The 7904-nt window shown below is 37.0% G+C and overlaps 1 long non-coding RNA gene across 1 annotated transcript; it reads right to left on the bottom strand.

Annotated features, from left to right (window-relative positions):
* Positions 1 to 244: 244 nt before the first annotated feature.
* Positions 245 to 7544, bottom strand: LOC113948262. Its single transcript, XR_003528069.1, has 3 exons — positions 7346 to 7544; positions 5589 to 5732; positions 245 to 2092 (listed from the first exon to the last, which is right to left on the bottom strand). It is a non-coding gene; the product is annotated as an uncharacterized LOC113948262 (long non-coding RNA).
* Between the last annotated feature and the right edge of the window lie 360 nt (positions 7545 to 7904).

Below are 7904 nucleotides of genomic sequence, written 5' to 3'. Positions count from 1 at the left end.
CAACGCTGAGAGCCACCATCTGAGATTTTCAGTGAGATATTGGTGACGTATTTATTGCTTGTCCTTCTTTATCTAAAAGTCAAAACACATCCAATGGCTTCGAACATGGTTCTTTTCTCTTTCACTAGCAAACATGTCTGCTGCGGTAAAGTTTCCCAAAGCCGATTCTCCCCTCCTATGGAAATCATCACCTGCCTTGCCAAGTTCACTCCACAAGGGAAACCTCGGCTCCTTCAACCCTTCCTTTTTTTTCCCCTCAAATCCCATTTCCAGACATCAGAAAAGACCCTTAATGGCAGGTAACGGTAAATGGCAAGTCATTCACCTGGTACCTTCTGCACCAACTTGTTTCAGAAAATGGGCAGGCATTAAGAGCACTACATTTTAAAGCCAGGTACCTCACATTAGACTTCTAAATAGATGTGTTGGTTCCCAGGCTTTCTGAGTAACCAATTTCTCACCATTAGGTTATATTTTTGCAGTATATTATTCACAGAGTAGATACCCCAGATAACATGTGGTCCTTAGTAAACAACAAAAACAAAGGGACATAAATCATATATAAATCTCTCTGCAAATTTGGTTAGCTACTTAGCCACAAACATGCATCTTTAAAACTCAATTTCTATTTTTTTCTCTTCTTTAGGGTGAAATCTGGATTAATTTTTAATTATTTTTTTCTAGCAAAAGTTTGCAATTCTATAAACTCTCTTTGTCTTGGAGGTGGTATGAGTTTGGGAGTCTTGGCCTTCCTTTCCAATCATGGGTTACAGCACAGTTAAACTATAAACTAAAGTTAGCAAATTCTCTTCATTAACATTCCAGACATGATTTTGAATTAGAGAGCATATTGTACAAATGTTCTTAAGAGAAATTTAGTTTAGTTTATTGGGATGGCAATATTTGTTGAAGAATTTTAGTGGAAACTTGTATTTACCCCTGGAAATATCAAAATACAGACCTGCTTCCATCTCTATGGGGTCACAATGTTTCCAATACTTTAAAACATAGTTTTGAATAAGATATGTTGTATGGGTGTTATGAGAGGGACTTTTGAGGTCTCAGGATCTTCAAGCACTGCTAAATCCAGTAAAGGATGTGGAATTACCAAGGAAGAATATTGGTACTTCCCTCTTCAGTAAATGGTGTTGAGATCTTCTGATGAAAAGCATAGATAAGTGAGGTACTATCTGTGCCACCAGTCAAATCAGACAGCCTCATGCACAATCTGTTTATTTTTACAGTGAAGTATATTATACTGTCAAAGGACACTTAATCATCTACAAAAAATATTCATCTACATGTATCATGCACTTGAGCTGCATGAAAGTTGAGTTCAGAGTACAGAAATGAATGAGAAACTTGTAAGATAAATGTCACCTTTCAATGCTGTTCTTGTGGATAAATTGCAGATGGATATAAACAAAGTCAATTATTTCATACCAGTGTTCCTTGACTCAACATGAGTGTTCCTTATGCCTAGACTAAAATCCTAAGCCTCATCATTTACTTTTTGTCAGAGAATGGCAAGAAGAAACAGTATGAAGTTCCACTAACTGAGGATAATTAAGTACAGTAACACACAAATACATTTTCCCAGAAACAAAGGCCACATGCTGTGGTTTAGAACAAATCTCACCTGTGCTTACTAAACGACTCTATTAACTACTAAAGAAATATTTTGATTAACACTAGCAGAGAATGTAGCACATAAATTGAATTTCCACATGCAGTTATCAACTAGCAATGACTCTGAAGCATGGCAAAGTATCATTTCCATGGCCTCAGTCACAGAAGAGAAAGCAAATTTAAACTAATCTTTAAATTTGCTTCTCTTTGAGTTTAGATTTGCTGAGTTTTGAATATATTAACATATGTTTTAACTACTTTACTTTTATTCTTAATTTTCTAAGGAAATAAAATATTTTTCCTGGAACAGTCTTTTATTTGGTTTTAATCTGTCCACATTTATATAAGAACTGTTTTTCATGAGCAACAAGAAGAACACTAGATGCAAGAACTCTATTTTGTGATATCTCCAGAGAAGCAAAGTCACATAGTTGGGAAGGCCCATTTTCCTATGTTCTGTCATCTGCATATAAAACAAAACAAAAAGAAATTGTCTTGAAGAAGTAGTTTTAAGATTCAACAGTTTGTGAGTGTTAATTCTGAAAATAAGTTTTATGCTAATAAGAAGATACTGAAAGTGTTGTTATGGCACTGCCACCTCTGTTAAAAAACATGACATTTAAAAGTTATGTATAACCATTCTTGTCCTAATTTGTATTATTTTTTTCTGCCTACTAGAAGTTTGGTGTCATTTTAACATTAAAGCCTGGAGAGCATCTGAAGGTTTAGTCACATGGCTGAATGCAAACACGCTGTGGCTGTGGCTGTTTAGCAAGTTAACTGTGGCTGCCCTCCTGCCCAGCCAGAGACAACCACCTATACATCACGCTTGGTCCACACAGCCCCAGTCACGAGGCCGTGCACATTAATTCACCTCAGGTAAGGCAGCTCAATTTACTTCGTCTCAAAGCCAAGGCAGCATAAAAACAGGGCAGGGTCACTTGTTCCACCATCTTCAGCACTACACTTGCCCATATGCCCAAATATTTCTTTCTCATGCTGTGTCTAACAGCACAACCTAAAAATCCACCAAACCCAACTACATCACTGTATCATAGGGGTCTAGGTTTTAAATTTCTCTTGTTTTCTAAGTATTCAAGGAGCCTGTTCTGCCACTTACTGACTACAGCAGTAAATGTGTTGCTTGTGCTGCCTTAGGGGCTGCAGGTTCCCACTCCATGATTGTTTGAGAGATCTGACCCTGGTTGTCTGACTCGTGCCTCCACACCAAGAGCCAGACAGCCCTGCCTGCAGTGTTACTGAATTGTGCCTTAATGAAATATAGGAGAATAAACAGAGATGCTGTTCCCTTGAAAGCCACTACATCTGAAAATTGGCAGGCTGCAGTACATTATACCACCACAGGGTCATAATGTCTAAATATATTGTATATAGAAAATAGTTACCAAAAAGTAAGTATAGTCAGCATTTGTAATAAATAATAGCTAATAAAATAGTGAAAGCATTACATTCTAGGATGTAGGATTCTATGTCTTCCATTACTTAGTAATTTATCATGTGAAATCCACTGACCTTTCCAAGCTTTCCTTTTTCCCTTTCTTTTTTGTGAAGCAGGAGTGTTAATTATGCTTTCACTTTTTTTATTGAGCAACATTAGCATACAAATAGGCCATCAATAAGCAATTACAATCTCCACCTCAGAAAGAACTACAATATTAAGTGTAGCTGCTCACGCATACACACAAGTCCTTTTAAAAAAAAAGACAGAGCAACTCACAATTGAATAAAACAGGAATGCACAGGAAAAACAGACAATGATAGATGGATAAATATCAGGTTAGCTCTCGGGCAGGGAATTCAAAAAGGTCCTTCTTATTCATCAGCCAAACACAAGACTCAAAATAACCCTAGTTTTCCCCAGACTGCCCTGTCACTGACTCCAGAGATTAAAAATCTGTTCAGATCTCATGCTGGTAACATTTATGAATTTTACTCAAGTGGAAACTATCAGTTGTGTCAAATGGCACTGACTTATGTCTTAAGCAGCATTTGACTTATTGCCAGTGAAACACTAAATCTGCTTCCTTCTTTTTTATAGTGGGGGACCTATATGGGAGAAAGGGTTCGTTTCTTGCATTTATCACTGTAAGAGTAGATTTGTGCTAAAGATGAATAATAAAACGATCACCACAATATTTTTTTCTGTAAGTACAATACATTGCTGCTGTGCCTTTCATCCAAGATCCAGTGTAAACCTGAACCTGCACTGATTTAAGTAAATATGTTATTTTAAACCTTTTTTGTTGAATCAGTTTCACTTCATACTGATGGCCTAAAATTGACTTCAAATGCAAATAGAGGGAAAATTAATTTTTAAGAGTCCACATAAGATGTTTTCACCTAACATTTAAGACCATTTAATCTTAAAATCAGTTATGTTTAAACATACTGTCAATCAGCCAATGCAGTTATAGAAGTCACTAACCCTCAACTGAGATACAATAAATAACCAGATTCTGATTCACAGACCGTTGTGGAAAATGTAAATAGCTTACTTTAAAACCATCTTTGATTGAAAGAAGACCTCTAACACCACTATGCCTTGATCTGTTGCAAGCCTCATGTCTGAAGCAGCTTTTGCATATTCTGTTTGGGTTGTACATGCTCTATGGTAAAATATAGATTAAACACCCTGAATTAAAAAAACCAAAGCCTACTGAAGAAAAAGCTGCTTACAGGTTTCATGCAAGTGATCTTGATCTCCTGCCCTATGGTTTTATCCATCAAAATCATAAATAAATCTTTGAAAACTACATAACATTGGCTGTCTAGGAGGTCTTCTATTGTTTAGGACTTCAGCAGACAAGTTCTGCCAAATCCTGCCTCGTCAGCTGTAGAAACGATTCTCTTGGCTTCTCACCTTGCCTGCCAGCAGCAAATACCATCCAACATGGACACAGAACCACACAGGAATCCACTCAGCAGAAATTAGTTTGTAACCTACCATTGCAGTTTAACCAAATACAGATTAAGTTGTGAATTTCAGTTGCCAACATTGCCACTGCTCACTCCACTGTTCCATCTCCCCTTTGAGGGTGTTATTTTCTCAGTTGCTCAGGAGGATTCAAAGATATTCATTAACAACAGCATCCTCTTAACCCAGTTTAACTTAACGCAGCCTCTCCTCCAGGTTTGAGCTGCTAAAGTCCCAGCTGCTGTCGAAAGATTTCTCTGGTTTTAAAATACAATGTGACATGCTGTGGTGGGGGGAAACCATGAGACATGCCAAGAGAGTGATAAATACATTTTAACTCCACTATTCTCTTCAGTTTTGTAAAATCTCAATTTTTTCCTCTGTCATTTTAGTGCTTTACCACTGACACTTTGCATGACATTTCCTGATGGCTTTTTTCTGGTGGTGCTAGTACATGGGTTTATGACACTGCCAAGGACCATACAGAAAAAATTTTTGATACCCAGATATCAGCACTGAAAAGAGCACAGAAAAGACTTGAGGGCAGCTGTTCAGAGGAGCAGGTTTTAAGGTGAAGTCCCATGACTTCAGGTGAGCCAACCTAACAATTCATTATTGACACTTTGGTGTGATATCATGGTTCTCCCAGTCTTCCCTTTCCTCCCTATGACACTCATCCTCCCCCTATTCTTATCTCGAGCTGGCTCTGATGTCTTTGAGCCACTCCTTTTACCAATTCATTTCTCTAACCCAGCACAAACTATGCTGTAGGCTGGGAGGAAAAGATCAGATAGTAGTTTCTGTAGGCTTAGTGAGATCAAGGACCAAAGTCAATGAGAATCTCAGGCTGGAAAAGATCTTTAAGATCATCGAGTCCAGCCATTAACCTTAAGGTTGTACAACCAAGAGAAGAGGAGTGACACCCACCCTTCATGGAAACAACCGGACACAGGAAACCAAAGTTTAACCCAACTTCATCTATCATGGTAGGACGTTTCCAATCACTCTCAAAGAGTTTGCTGACCTGTTCACAGGCTTCATGTTCTTTGATTCAATTGTCCAAGTGGTAATGTCCACAGAATGGTGCAGACAGGGGAATGGGCTATTGGAAAGGAACATTTCGTACACAGACTTCCCCCCTGGTTATCCTCGTGATTTCAGAAAGTACCTAGAGAATAAGAGTGTAAAAAGACAAAAGGGTCTCAAATGCTCAACAATGAGAGGCAGAAAAATCTATTCCATGAGTTGATTAGCAATGTGCTAACAGATTCTTTCTCCATAATTAATAGCACCAGACTAGTATTACTAGAAGGAAGGGGACTTTTCAAACTCAGCTCTCCAACATCGTTATTTTGGATTTCTGTACACTAAATGTATCTCAACCTGAAATGAGAAATTTCACTTTTCAGTGTTGTGATTTTGTCAATTTTAAAATAAATATATTTTTTTGGATCTTTTCTCTATTTAAAATAGAAAATATAATCAAAATTAACATTTTTTTTTCTGAAAAAATAGATTTTTAAGAATTCTAACTTGGTAGAAAATCTTTTTCTTGAAAATGTGGGACCTCCCTCTAATTAGATAAGTTTTAACACTCTTGTTGTAACTCTCTTTATAACATTGCAAAACCATATACCCAGGCAAAGCTCTTGAATTATAATTTTGCAAGGCAATATTGCAACTCATTTTCAAGATATTTCAAATCAGCAGCCCAGCCCAAAGACATCCATTCCAATTGTTCTCTGATTCTAAGATTGCTGAACGTTCACACTTAATCATAAACACAGACTGTAGAACTGCAGCTGTTATTAAAATAGAGATAAGATAAATCTTAACTGACTGGTTGTACATCTGTAAACAAATAAACTAATCCTATCTCCCCAAATTGCAAGTGACAGCTTTGCATCAGCCTGAGGAGATTTTTTTTTTTTTTAATTTCTTACTGGTTATAAATTACAGCGATAGAAAATGTACAGTTTGAAAACAATAGGATTTTAGCAGTTCTTTCAAATTTATCTTGATAATTAATCTGAGAAAGAGAAGAGTTAATGCGTATTCTTATGCTTGTCTTCCCAAAACAGACACAAGCTGGACTAGTAAGTGACACTGCATTCAGCTGTGGTATTTTGTGTGACAAATCCATCACTGGGGCAACTCCAAAAACTTTAATGTTCCTGCCATTCCTCTGAGAAATAAAGTGAAACAGAAAAGTTAAGATCGCAGCTCTGATGGTGTCTTGGCTTTGCTGATGACCACTTTTGGAGGTCTCCAACAAGCACTAATATTTTGTTGCAGTTTGGATATTCTGACATAATCTATGTCTGTGGTTCAAAATCTTCAAAATCTTCAATAAATGTCTACATATTATACTCCCATAGATACAGAATTCCACATCAATATTTCTAACAGGCTATCTTAGAGTTATTTCAATGATGTTTTTATGCATCTTATTACTGATTTAGTAGGGGGAATAATATTCCTTTACTTTACTTTTAAGTTGATTAAAACTTACCAGTTCTATGATGTCTCAATAACTTCCCTAAAATCACCAATTCATTTTACACATGCTACAGGAAAAGACAGCTGATAGTGTCAACTTCTGGGTCTCTTGTTTGGTCCACATACAGTTGACCAAGTTAAGGTGAGAGGTTACGACTTGATACTGCTCATTCTCACACAAATGAAGATCTGGAAATGTGGATTCTATCTGATGAATCCCCTGGTATTTCCGAGATGAGTCGTGGTTACTCACCAAACGAAAAATTTCTGTCACCAAATTACCTTTGATGCTGTTATCTTAAATGAAGGAAGACATGTGATCATTAGTAGATGCAATGGAATTTCATTCAGCCTAGAAGTGTTTGCCCTGGAATAAAGCTAAACTGCTTTGGTAGACGAGGTCAAACAATACCCTTGAAAACAACCCTGAATGCAAAATTTTGTTTTAAATGTATTAATTTCAGTTTGTGATTTCCTTAATAAATGTTTATTTCTTTAAACATAAAATAGAGGGGTAAAAAGAAAAATAAAATTTTTTGTTTAGTTGATTGGTTTGGTTTTGAGAGGGAAATCATAGAATCATAGAATAGTTTGGTTTGGACGGGACCTTAAAGATCCTCTAGTTCCATCCAGCCTGCCAGAGGCAGGGATGCCATTCACTAGATCAGGTTGCTCAGACCCCCATCCAACCTGGCCTTGAGCAATTCCAAGGATGGGGCAGCCACAGCTTCTCTGGGCAACCTGTTCCAGTGCTTCATCACCCTGTGAGTAAAGAATTTCTTCCTAAAATCTAATCTAAATCTATCTTCTTTTAGTTTAAAACCATTGCCCATTGCCCATA

This window comes from Corapipo altera, unplaced genomic scaffold (genome assembly GCF_003945725.1).
Source record: "Corapipo altera isolate COAL_440 unplaced genomic scaffold, ASM394572v1 51, whole genome shotgun sequence".
NCBI lineage: Eukaryota > Metazoa > Chordata > Aves > Passeriformes > Pipridae > Corapipo > Corapipo altera.
This window is presented reverse-complemented; position numbering and strand designations above follow the sequence as displayed.